The following is a 12,972-nucleotide window of genomic DNA, read 5'->3' as shown; positions in this document are numbered from 1 at the left end:
TTGTATTTGTATAGTCATTCAAGAGAATATCAACCATTTCTACATGCTCAGAATAGAAGATTTGCCATACATTCTTGCTGTTTAAATTATTTATTATTTCCAATACTATTACAATTTAAAAAAATGTCCATATTTTATATATAAAGCCCTACAATGTCTAATGATCAGGAACATTGCATTACATTTAAATACTTGTGCAATATTTTCTTGGCTGAGGGCAAGTTTGTGTCTGTGGCTCTACATATAGGAGTGTTGTTGTCTGTAATATGTTGATATTATCTTTAAAATCAAATTTTTGCGGTCAATCTTTGAAATGTACCAATCGATCAGGTTCTAAGCTAACTCGTTTATATTATTGTAATATCTTCATGTGCTTGATATCTTTAACTCGTCATATGCAGAAATGTTAATTCACTTATGTTAACTCCGCCATTTTCTCTCTTTTCCCCAATATTTGCCACCTTCTCTACTTTTGTTTTGAACTCTCTAGGTGTTCTTAGGTGTGTGTTCTGCCACCTAGCTTTGGCCAAGTAATCGCTTTTGTTACATAGCAGCCTGCTGTATAAATGCTGATGGTCACGACATGTAAGGATTAACTGTAGAAACATTTTTGGGACCTAAAACTGATGTTTAAAGCAGGTGGAAGCTTTGATTGTGACTGTAAATAAGAACAGGGAGGGTTTTTGTTTTGTATGATCTTCAGGTCAGACATTCAAGTACAGGTAAAAGTTAGCCATTTGGTGACAAATCAAAGAATGGATGAAAAATCTAAAGGGTTTCAATTGTATGACGTCACATGACATCTGGAGGAACGCCACTGAGCACTTTGCATCGTGGGACATGAATCTTCAGGAGTTCAAGCTTCAAGGTTTTTGGACATCATCATCATCATCATCTCTGCTGGCTTCACCAGTTCACCAGCAAGAATCGTCTCGCCATCTCAAGCAAGCACATTATAGCATCATCCAGCGCCCAGCGGAACATCTCATCAACAGCGCCGCCGCACGCCCAACAAACCCTCAAGTCAAGTCCACAAGAAGCTTGGAGCTAGCTACATTGCAAACCCCTTGCGGCCTCACCTCTACACCATGACATACAAGTCCTCAACTCCAAACTGCTGACGGAGGCAAGTTATTTGTATGTGTCTTTGTGTCCAGTTGTACTTTTGAAATTTGACAATGTAGTGCTTACATAATTCTTATAACTGTTGTTGACAGAGGCCTCCTTGACATACCCATACTCTGCCCTCATTCTGCTCTGAGGCAATCTATGTGGACTCAAGCAATTGAACTTTGAAATGTAAATACCAACCCAGCTTTTTTGTCTATGATTAGTTTTCTCTCTGTGGCTGTAAAATTGCTCCATCAGCATAAATACTAGTGTTATTGATTTTAAGAGGAACCTTTGATCCTACTCTACCTGTTTAAGAGATTGATACCGGGGTCCACGATAGTCACCCACTGGCGCCATTGGCCATATCTTACAGAGCATAACATGTTGACTTGTACCAGGTGTAGTTTTGGATGACAGGTGTTTTTTGTGAGATGAAAAGCCTTTGTGATGTTTTCAGTAAACATTGAACATGCCTGTGTTATTCCATAATCCATATTGAGCCTGGCATTGCATCTAGTCAGAGCTTTTGCCCCCAATGACCTACATTGTAAAGTGAAACCCATGCTAGTTGCATTAGAGAGAACCAGTTTGAAGCAGATTGGATTCAATATTGACCTGCTTCTTTTCCGCTCCTTTCAACTGTAAAGGGTGATTTATCAGAGGAACCAAAAATAACCCATGTTTGCATTCTATTGGCCTCAAGTTATTACCATCGAGTCAATCAATATTGGAATTGCACTTAATTACAAATGCTAGTCCTGTCAAATGTTCTTTTGATTTCTAAATCTCACCATTTTCATTTTATGAATTGTGATACTAGCATTAATTATATTACACACTCACCTGAATGTAAAATTTTTTAAATAGTTTTTTTGTGATGTCTTTATTGTCGCTGATGATTTACATGTCCATCAATATTTTTACTAGATGTATACAATTTGTCACTAAATGTAAGTTGGTAATCTACAAAGCATAACTTCTTTTTACAAAACTTATTTACGAAATGCTTGTAACCTGCATTTGTTCATTATCTTGAAAGGTGCACTGTATAAGAGGAAGATGTAAATATTGCATTCTCTTTCACTTCTCTCCATTCTAAACTCACTTTCTTAATACATATTTATGATCTGTTTCTTCTCTTGTTTCTATTTCCTCTCGGTGTCCTTATTTTCTGTATATCTCTGTTTTCTTGGATGGATTTTTCTATGTCTTACTGAGCATTTGGAGCTAGTAGATGTATCCAAATAATTCTTCAAGCTTTAGTTGGGAAAACATCAATCATTTTGCTGCTTGATGAATGTATAACAATGTTGTAAAGTGGATATAAATGTTCTTTATAATGCTGACCCTAACCACACTCTCCTTCTCTTTTTTCCTTCTCTTTAGCAGGATCCTGAGGAACCTAGCTTGCTAATGTTCACATAAATGAGACCTGGCAATCAATTTCCCAGCTCTCTAACTTTTCTCATTTTCAAATAATGTATACGGAAGCCTTCAGAGATACTTTCCTTTAACAAAAAGAATTAAAATATTGGATAAGGATAATCATGCTAATCGTGATTTTTGTTTTCTTCTTTAAAAAAATGGTTATGTTTTATGAAACTTCGACATAACTAAACTACTCCTAGACACCTCAGATTTTGATATACATTTTTAAGAAAACAAATTGTAGGTTACAAAAGGAAATGAAAATTTCAGTTTTAAATTACCCCATAAAATTACCCCATAAAATTACCCAGGCCATACATTATTTTGTATAAGTTTTGTATTGATGATAATCAAATAAATTCCCTTCATTGTCATATTATCGACTCCATTTAATGTTTCCAATTACTAAGTATTAAATGTATCTTGTTATTTTTATAAAGTCACTTGGCTGTATTGAATAAATGTTTCACTTTTATCCTAAACCTCAATATTCTGTGTGTTTCTTGTCAACTTGTAAACACACCAGTGGAAGTAGATGTGAACAGATTGGAGAGAGATTTCAGAGAAGTTGACAGCAGTTTATGTAAAAGAGGGTTGTATGACACTTGGGTATAAAGAGCTAGGACCAGCAAAATCACTTTGTTATCACAGGTACCTTGTTATATCAGAGCACTTTATGATGGAGTGGGAGAAGTGAACAGATTCCAAAGAGAGTCGTGCAGAGTAATTGAGAGCAGTTTATGTGGAAGATAGTTGTATTAGGCAACTGCTCCAAGGCAATGCTGTACACTACACCAAAATCCTATCTTCAATGTACATATATATGTACTTGACCCTTACCTAAATACCCTATTGGAACTTGAACCTTAACCCTTACTGTACTGGGGGGGGGCCTGGGAGGCCCCCCCCCTCGACATTTTCGGAGATTGCGCCGCAACCGCTTAGAATTTTGAATTGTCGTTTCATGACTATTTTCCCCAAGTCTTACGCACATTTTGATACCATTTTCGTCGAAATCGGATATACCTGTAAGGAGTTACATAACAATTAGTATGCGCATGTCATCAAAAAAAAAAAAAAAAAAATGAAAATCGCATCAAAATTTGCATAAATTATCATTATTAATTACATTAAAATAATTTTTTTGTGTTAGAAAAGAAGTTTCATATGAATAATGAGTTTCAACAATCAAAAAGTGGAGTTTGACACGTTTTCGGTAAAATGCATAAAATTAGCGCATTTTGCATAATTAATTAGGCTAACAACAAAAATTTGCATATTCGGAAAAAACTTATTATACCATCTTGTTCCTTACGTAAATATCTACAAACATGCAAATTTTCGTGTTCATCGGACAATCGACGGCCGAGATCATAGGGGGGGGGGGGCCTCCCAGGCCCCCCCCCCCCCCCCCCCCCCCCAGTCAGTGGGTGCTCAAAATAGCCCAGTACAGTAAGGGTTAAACCTATCCATTTTATGAAATAAATCCTGAAGCTAGACCTAACACTATTGTCTAATAAACTTATACCTTTGCCAAAGTAATGTCAGGAGCTATTGTGCAGAGCATAATTATGTTGGATAACTGAATAATGCCCAAATGATGTTCGAAGATGAGAGAATGATTCCTAGAGAGTGAAGATAGATAGAATGATATTCATTGTGAGTGGATGTAGGAGAGATACATTTATGTTGAACATTGTTGATACACCCACCCCCTTTTTCCCCCTCTCTCTCTCTCTCTCCCTCCCTCCCTCTCTTTCTCTCTGTCCCTTCGATATAACAGACTGAATATGAACATGATGAAAGACCGGTTAATTTGTCAGATTCTGTATAAAAAAAGTGCAAGACAAACTTGTAAAAGGAACGTGCAGTGAAAGACAATTTTCGTACGTCTCTTGGATCATATCGTAAACAAAATTCTGCTATAACACATTTTCTATCGGGCCGATTGGTCCCCCCCCCCCTTCACAATATACTGCTAGATCCGACACCTTTGGCATGCTTTTCAGCTGTCAAACCTAGAACGCATGAAATTTTAGTCATTATTACAGACATGGAGATGGTGGGGAACAGACCCGTCGAGCTAGGGAGAGGGCATGGAAGGAGGATGTACAATGTATACTCTTTTCACGATATCCCCCTCCCTCATAGTGCTCATTAGCCCCCCCCCCCCATTAAAATGATATACATATATACATTTACCAACAAACCTCTCTATAGCGACCGCCCAAGGGAAACAAAAAAAAGTGGTACTCGGTGGAAGAAAATCTTTGCAAACACAATTCATCAAAAGGGTCAAGCTGATTATTTAAAGAGCATATTACTCAGTGGGAAAAGAACAGATGGGGTAGGGGGCAAATTGTCTACCGACCCCCCCCCCCCCCACCCCACCCACACACACACACACACACACGCTTTTTGAAGTACCCCAAAGTGCCCCTTTGAGAAGAAAGCAGACAAATCAGAGGAGAAGACTGGTGAAAGTTTTAATGAAATCGGACCCCCCCCCCCCACAAAAAAAGTTATCACTGTGGGCTCTTCAATTTTCTGAATCCGTAATGTTCGTCTCTGTAATGTATAGTGGCGGAAAACTTTCCCATTTTTGCATTCACACAAAGTGGCTAAAATGTCAATCTTTCAAAAGTGTATGACTCGTGATGGACCTTTCTCTTCAGAGGACCTCTAATATATAATAATATATTTTGAGTAGTGCCCCAAAGGAGGAGGTAGGCTACTAAGAAGAATATATATATATATTTGTACACAACAAATGGGAGAGCTATATACCTGGCTCCGTTACAATCCACGTACCAAATTGCCACTTTCGAGATTCACACTTATTTAGCGATCTCATATTTCAAATATTCGTAATTCTCTTATTATTGGTCTGATTTATTTCAAACATTCACCATTCGGTTTATATCTTATTTGTCTGCTTTCATACAAATGAACCTACAGTAAAAGGGTACTTGAATTGCACTTGAAACGGTGAGATAATTAATGTCATTACGTGCATGTTGCTAGTAATTAAGGGCGATAACGAATCATGTTCATAGGTTGATGACAGATACCATGAGTGTATGCAGTGTGTATATATGTAAAGTTATCAAGATACAATCGCATTATTTGATTGACATCCAAACCAAAGTCGAGTATCAACGGTAGGCGTGTCGCTTGTGACCTTGTTTGTTCGGCCAATATCGCTCTTAATTATGTGTGCTGATCTTGCAAAAAGAATCAAAGTATTATATTTATAGAATTAATGTTTCGGAGAGCTCACATTTGTGCTTAATGATGAATGTTTTTTTTTTTAATCGTCCCCTTATCTGAATTTGTTAACTTGATGACACAATATGAATCCTATTAATTGTCTTACTTGGGCACTAAAGTCTTGGTAGCTTGCCAGTATGCTTTGACGATCCAGTAGCGGTCCTAGAGGGGGCTTGGGGAGGGATTCGAAACCCGCCTCCCATAAAGAAGAAAAGAAATTGCGAGGCTAATGCAAGAACCCCAATCAGTCGTCAAATCCCCCTCCATATATATTATAATTTATAATATATCTATAAATACATTATATATATATATATATATATATATATATATATATATATATATATATATATATATATATATATATATATATATATAGTCATTCTGGCGACGTCACTCCCTTTCAAAATCAATCGACACCCGAGTATATCTCTAATCGTGGATTTGGGGGCAGCATAACCACATGTGCCCCATCTTTCGTTTTCCAATTTTCGACCCAAAACATATGTTTAAGAAACACTTTTAAGTACATGTAATTTCAAACAATCTCACAATTTTGTTAACTTTGTCGAGAGTTTAATTTTAACAATAGGGCGATATCTGACCACCCTTTTTGTGTAACTTTGTTCCACCCAGAATATAGCTCCATTTCTCGATACACACCCGATTATCTCGGTCTTAAAAAAAAACATACACCATCCCTGGGGCATACGTAGCATATACACTCAAAATAAAAAGCTGGACTTTGAAGTCTGTCCGCCCGGACTTGGTTAAAACCAGCCATCCTCACCACTCATTGGTGCCTCGTAATAAACTCATAAAAATATGAAGTTCACGAACTGCCGCGAAACCGTGACTAATAACAAAAAACACGAGAGAGCAAAGCAGATCATATATTTTGTTTGTCTTGGCAAAAGGCCTACAATGCAGCGTTCTTTTTGTTATTATATTCTTTCAAATATCTCCTTAAGGAGTTCGTGAGAGTAGCGCTCTCCAGCTTTCCTTTTCTTTCATCTTGAAATCAAGGTAAACTATTAAATATTCTTTTTAATAACAATATATCAGGTCATTTGTATTCAAAATAAATTTACGGGTATTGATTTTCTTTTATGAGAGAAAGGAGAGTTTATTAAATCCAGTGAGTATTGGTTTGATCAAAGAACTTATTAATCACAGAATTTCACATAATCACATTATGTGTAGAGTAGAATTATTGGGTAGAAGAATTAGTCCTATTCACATTCGGGTAGTGGACACCTGAGTATAATTGACAAAATGAGTTGGATGATTTTTATTCGTTTGTTTTACTTGACTGCTAAGAAAGCATATATGCATGCTTGTACTGAATTAAGCAACTTTAGGGGACCGACGTTCTCGAACGGAAAGTTTGATTACATGCAATGTTGATATGAACCCGATGACGTGCATTCAAACTTTTAAAAAGTGTGTTGGTCACAATAACCATTTTGCAATGGGAATATGTAATTCCTTACGAAGAGTTTTATTTCGAGAAGTACGTCAGTGATTACAGTCATATTTGTCTGTTTGTGCCTTTGTGATTATTTTTGTTCTTATTTCCCTTGTGAAACATGTTTAATTTGTGCTGTCGTATTCAATATTGGTATTTCTGTATTTTTGTATTTCTTATTCATTGCTATCTAGAAACGACGCTTTACTTGTTTTATTTTTGTAGCTGAAAATTACATAAATAATTCACTGATTATGAAATTATAACTTGCATGAATAATTCATCTTGGGTATAAAAATTGAGAAAAGCAGGCAGCATTTTTTTTAAAAAGTATATAGGTGTATGCATAATAAAACAGGTACACGAATGTGACGAAATTGCTATTGAGAGGAAACATCGCATGGCAATATCCATCTTCTTATTCTTTGTTCAATTGCTGAGAACGGAATACTTTACACCGTTTTATGGCGAGATGAGGCGGGAGAGGTAAAAAAAAAAAAAAAAAAAAAAGTATAGAGGGTATGAAAGGTGAAAATATACGACCCCTATCAACATCTCCTCACTCGATTGCTCTGTTCTTACAATCCATGTGCTCTATTTAGTGAATCGTCGGAGCTCCCTCCCCTGCTTTCAGTGCCCCCTCATTTAATGGTGTCATACTAGTTACTACCCCAATGCATAATTATCTGCATTACTATTAAAAAAAGAAAAAAAGTAGGAGAACTGTATCTTAGATGAAAAATATTTGTTTTTTCTGGCTTCTACCTTTCACAGATAATTTGAATGAATTATCAACTTTTTTCCTGTATTGCATGGTGAGCAATAATTGTTTAGATTCATGGATTATTATTATTTATAGTGTATTATGTAGTGCAGGGCCGGAGTTCAGGACACCGGGGGGGGGGGGGGGGGGGTCCAAACCATTTCAGGTTCTCGTAAGTGCGAAATATCCCTCAGAAGGAAGAAAAAAAAAGGGAAGTAACAGAAAAAGGTTTTTCTTTTTTGTACATCGTCGCCATTTTCATTTCTTTCAGTTTCCCACTTTATGATTGAGGTTGAGGATTAATTGTGCATTACATTACGAAAATGGACTATGTTGGAATATTACTATGCCCCCAACGGGTGGATGTAGGATAAGCCTATTGCAATGAAAGCGGTGGCACAGCACGGGAAAAGCCTTGGGGGGGGGGGGGGGGGGGGGTTCTCTGGAGTCATGCACGGGTGTGGCGGTGGGGAGGGGGGGGGTGCATACAGGCGCGCCGGAAGCAGTTTGGGATTGGGGGGGCAAACATTCCAGGGGGCTCACCTTCCGAGGGCAGTGACGTAATGAGAAAAAACGTTCGGAAGGGGGGGGGGCAGACGAAAAATCTGCATCACCACCAGTCTTACACGTTACATGCAGGTCCCGCGGAACGTTTTTCAAAGTGAAGTATTAACGATCAGGTAGAGCGTAAATTGGCGTGGGGTCCAGCCTCGGCAGGGTGTCAAGGGGCTGAGCCCCCGGAAGCTCAGGGATTTTAGGTATTTAATTACGGTTAGATGAGCATCCAGGGGCCTCTTTAAGGCCATTGACGTGTTCCAGAGGGGGGGGGGGAGCCCCCAGAAGCTCAGAGGTTTTAATATTTGACTACGGTCAGATGAGCAACCAGGGGCCGCCCTAGGGCACTTGGTGGGGTCCAGGGGGCAGGGCCCCCGGAAGCTCAGGGGTTTTAGGTATTGAATAATGGTCAGATGAGCATCCAGGGGCCCGCCTTATAGGGCCCTTGGTGGGGTTCAGGGGGCAGAGCCCCCGGAAGCTCAGGGGTTTTAGGTATTTAATAATGGTCAGATGAGCATCCAGGGGCCCGCCTTATAGGGCCCTTGGTGGGGTCCAGGGGGCAGAGCCCCCAGAAGCTCAGGGGTTTTAGGTATTTAACTACGGTCAGATGAGCAACCAGGGGCCGCCCTAGGGCACTTGGTGGGGTCCAGGGGGCAGGGCCCCGGAAGCTCAGGGGTTTTAGGTATTGAATAATGGTCAGATGAGCATCCAGGGGCCCGCCTTATAGGGCCCTTGGTGGGGTCCAGGGGGCAGAGCCCCCGGAAGCTCAGGGGTTTTAGGTATTTAATAATGGTCAGATGAGCATCCAGGGGCCCGCCCTATAGGGCCCTTGGTGGGGTCCAGGGGGCAGAGCCCCCGGAAGCTCATGGGTTTTAGGTATTTAATTACGGTCAGATGAGCATCCAGGGGCCCGCCTTAGAGCCCTTGGTGGGGTCCAGGGGGCAGAGCCCCCGGAAGCTCAGGGGCTTTAGGTATTTAATTACGGTCAGATGAGCATCCAGGGGCCCGCCTTAGGGCCCTTGGTGGGGTCCGGGGGCGGAGCACCCGTAAGCTCTGGGGTTTTAGGCATTTAATTACGGTCAGATGAGCATTTTTTATGCCTTATTTGTGACATTGGCAGGTCACTTATTTTTTCTCTCCGTCTTTCTTTCTTTTTCTCTTTAACAAACTTTTTCAAAAAATGAGGGGGGAGGGGCTCGAGCCCAGCCACTTTGCAGACCATGTCATAAAGGCTTCTAAATAAGCGTATTTTTCGCCCGACTGTAATTTGGGAATTTCTTATTTTCCAACAAACGCATAAAAAGGTATGACTTTAAAAAAAATGGAGAAAAAATACCGGAAAATCATGTCATAATAGCAACATGTGTAAATCACTGGTATCGTATAGATATACCCCCCCCCCATCAGTACGCCAGCGTTCAGGGGCTCATGTCTTCTCACCCCTATAACAAAACCAAAAAAACAGACACGTTTTCCCATTCTCGCACAATATGTCCACGATATGCGCGTATCGCTATTATAAACCGTAAAGGTAGCATGCGCAATGTTTATAAAAATTTAATTCCTGTGAACTTTCCTTTTCTTTGAATGGAATGGTATATGTGCTTTAATTCAGGTTTTTATTATTGTTATGTTCTTTTGGGTTAAAAATACAAACCATGTTTATTCCTTTACTGCTTTTTTTTTTTTTTTTGGAGGGGGGGGGGCGTTTTGGGGGGCAAAAATGCGTTTTGCCCCCCCACTTTTTTGACTGGGGGGGCAACTGCCCCCCTGCCCCCCCACTTCCGGCGCCTATGGGTGCATACATCTTAATAGGTAGATACAATGCGAGAGGACGAGACTTTCGAGAGAGCCTGAGGCATAAGAATGGGATCGTTTCTATTTCATTTTTAAGTTGCCTCCCCTTCTATATTTTCAACTCACTGACTTTTGTTCCTTTCATTTCTTTCATTTATTTTGTCTTTCATTCTTTCACTTTTTTCTCGTTGTCCCCTATTTCCCTTTCGATCGTCGCCCATCAATTGGCGAAGCTGGCATATTCCAGTCGATCCTCTGCACCTATGTCCACTTCATGTACAGTTACTTGAATTTACAAGGAAGTGTGGGACGCGTGTTCCACGGTTTAAATCATAGCCAACAAAAATGAAGAAGTTGAGACACCATGGTGATGTGCAATGAAGTTTATTTAGTTTATAAATAAAAACGGAAACCCCTGCATGGTACAGAAAAATAAAACAAAAGCATCATAAGTACCATAATCACATTATAAAAATCATGCAAGTCATCATATGGATTGTGATTAAATTTCTGTAGACAAATGCAGTACAGTTCAGTTCATATACATTGAAATGCAATTAAGAAACCAAGAAATAAAATACATAGTATTCAATATTATCTGTAAATACATGTATACCGAGAAGGAAAAACCAGTTGCAACTGGTCCAGTTAGACCAATTAAATCCAACTGGTAACCCTGGAAATTGAAATGGGCCAGTTGAACCAGACCAGTTGAATTTTAACTGGACCAGTTAGAATCTGACCAGTTGAATTCTAACTGGTCCAGTTGGATTTCAACTGGTCGAATTCTAACTGGTCCAGTTAAAATTCAACTGGTCTGGTTCAACTGGCCCATTTCAATTTCCAGGGTTACCAGTTGGATTTAACTGGTCTAACTGGACCAATCAACTACCAATTGAAAACTTAATTAGTAATTAAAGGCATAAGTAGTACTTGTACTAATTAATTTTGCCAATTGGCAACAACCCAGTATAACTAGATCGTCTGCAATTTCCAATGATAAGGCATTGGTAATAGGTAGACTTGTTAACTAAATATTTTGAATATACTTGTATTTTATCGAATCTATTTTAGTTCATAGTTAATGTTTTCCCTAATTCATGTTTAATTAAATGTTATTTACACGAAGTAATGAAATGTCCTAATAATTGGCAATTTGTATTTGTAGTATTTTCGAAATGAATTGCACATAACTAAATCAGCAGTAATTAAGGAATATGCTGTAAATTCAGATAAATTGTATTGAAACATAGATATGCACGCACCCCATATCCATTATGCAAATTAGCTGGTGTCAACTGGAAATATGCACACGGACCAGTTAGAATTTGACCAGTTGAATTCTAACTGGTCCAGTTGGAATACAACTGGTCAAATTCTAACTGGTCCAGTTGGAATTCAACTGGTCAAATTCTAACTGGTCCAGTTGGAATTCAACTGGTCAGATTTTTAACTGGTCCAGTTGGAATTCAACTGGTCAAATTCTAACTGGTCCAGTCGGAATTCAACTGGTCAAATTCTAACTGGTCCAGTTAGAATTCAACTGGTCAAATTCTAACTGGTCCAGTTAGAATTCAACTGGTCAAATTCTAACTGGTCCAGTTGGAATTAACAGACCAGTTATCAACTGGAAATATGCCCACAGACCAGTTATCAACTGGTGCAACTGGAAATATGCCCACAGACCAGTTATCAACTGCATGGCGCAACTGGAAATATGCCAGTTGAATCTAACTGGTTCCAGTTGAATCTAACTGGTTCCAGTTGAAGTTAACTGGAACCAGTTGGAAATTTCAACTGGTGGTAACTGGTTTTTCCTTCTGGGATAGATATCAAACAGTCATGACTCCAATCAATATTATTGAATACATAACATAAATATTCCTACGCAACTCACCCTAGACTAAATGTTACACGGGTAAGAAAAATCATACGTCATCGTCAATTGTAGCTTTGTAGCGTGGTGGTGATAAAGCAACCTCAACTTACGCCTCAGCGGCTAAAGTAGGAAAAAACATGAAACGTCAATTATATACTATGGACTTTTACATTTAAATCAGTATTTGTTGTAAAATCCCCATGATATATAAACCGAGTCTGATACTTACAGACTACTCATCAATCCCGTAAATAACAGAAGACTACATTTAACATGCCTCGGTACGTTTCTACCGTACAGTGAATAAAACATCTTATTACATAATATACAATTAATGAACAGACTCTTATATTACGGCATCATAAACACTGGTAGCAAAGTAAAACTCAATAGCATCAAATATATTCAATTATCTCTACATACCTGTTTAAATGGTGCAACACAAACAGGCTACATTGACGGCAAAGCTTAAGCGTGTAGGAGTAAAATGGAGACAAGCAACTTCGCTTAAAGCAAGTGAACGAATGTCCGCTATATAAAATACCCATCATGGCCTTGCCTGACATAGCGCGCATTCGTAAGGACTACTTTTCGAGCATGAATGCACATCCTTCTGAACCAAGTATAATAATCAAGTTTAGGATAGAACAATAAAACATACATGAGAAAACATCATAATTTGATTACGGTCCATTTAAC

General features: G+C 38.9%; 1 protein-coding gene across 3 annotated transcripts in view; it reads left to right on the top strand.

Moving 5' to 3' along the window:
* Positions 1-3,023, top strand: part of LOC577326 (cleavage and polyadenylation specificity factor subunit 6) — a 39,101-nt gene extending 36,078 nt beyond the window's left edge. For all 3 annotated transcript variants that reach the window (XM_030989137.1, XM_030989139.1, XM_011675489.2), the window contains exon 18: positions 491-3,023. The gene's annotated coding sequence lies outside the window, so the exon portion shown is untranslated. The remainder of the gene's footprint in view (positions 1-490) is intronic.
* The last annotated feature ends 9,949 nt before the right edge of the window (positions 3,024-12,972 follow it).

Source organism: Strongylocentrotus purpuratus, unplaced genomic scaffold (genome assembly GCF_000002235.5).
Source record: "Strongylocentrotus purpuratus isolate Spur 01 unplaced genomic scaffold, Spur_5.0 spur5_scaffold_18, whole genome shotgun sequence".
In the NCBI taxonomy this organism is placed as follows: Eukaryota; Metazoa; Echinodermata; class Echinoidea; order Camarodonta; family Strongylocentrotidae; genus Strongylocentrotus; species Strongylocentrotus purpuratus.
The sequence above is the reverse complement of the archived record's forward strand: the minus strand, read 5'-3'. Positions and strand labels throughout refer to the sequence as shown.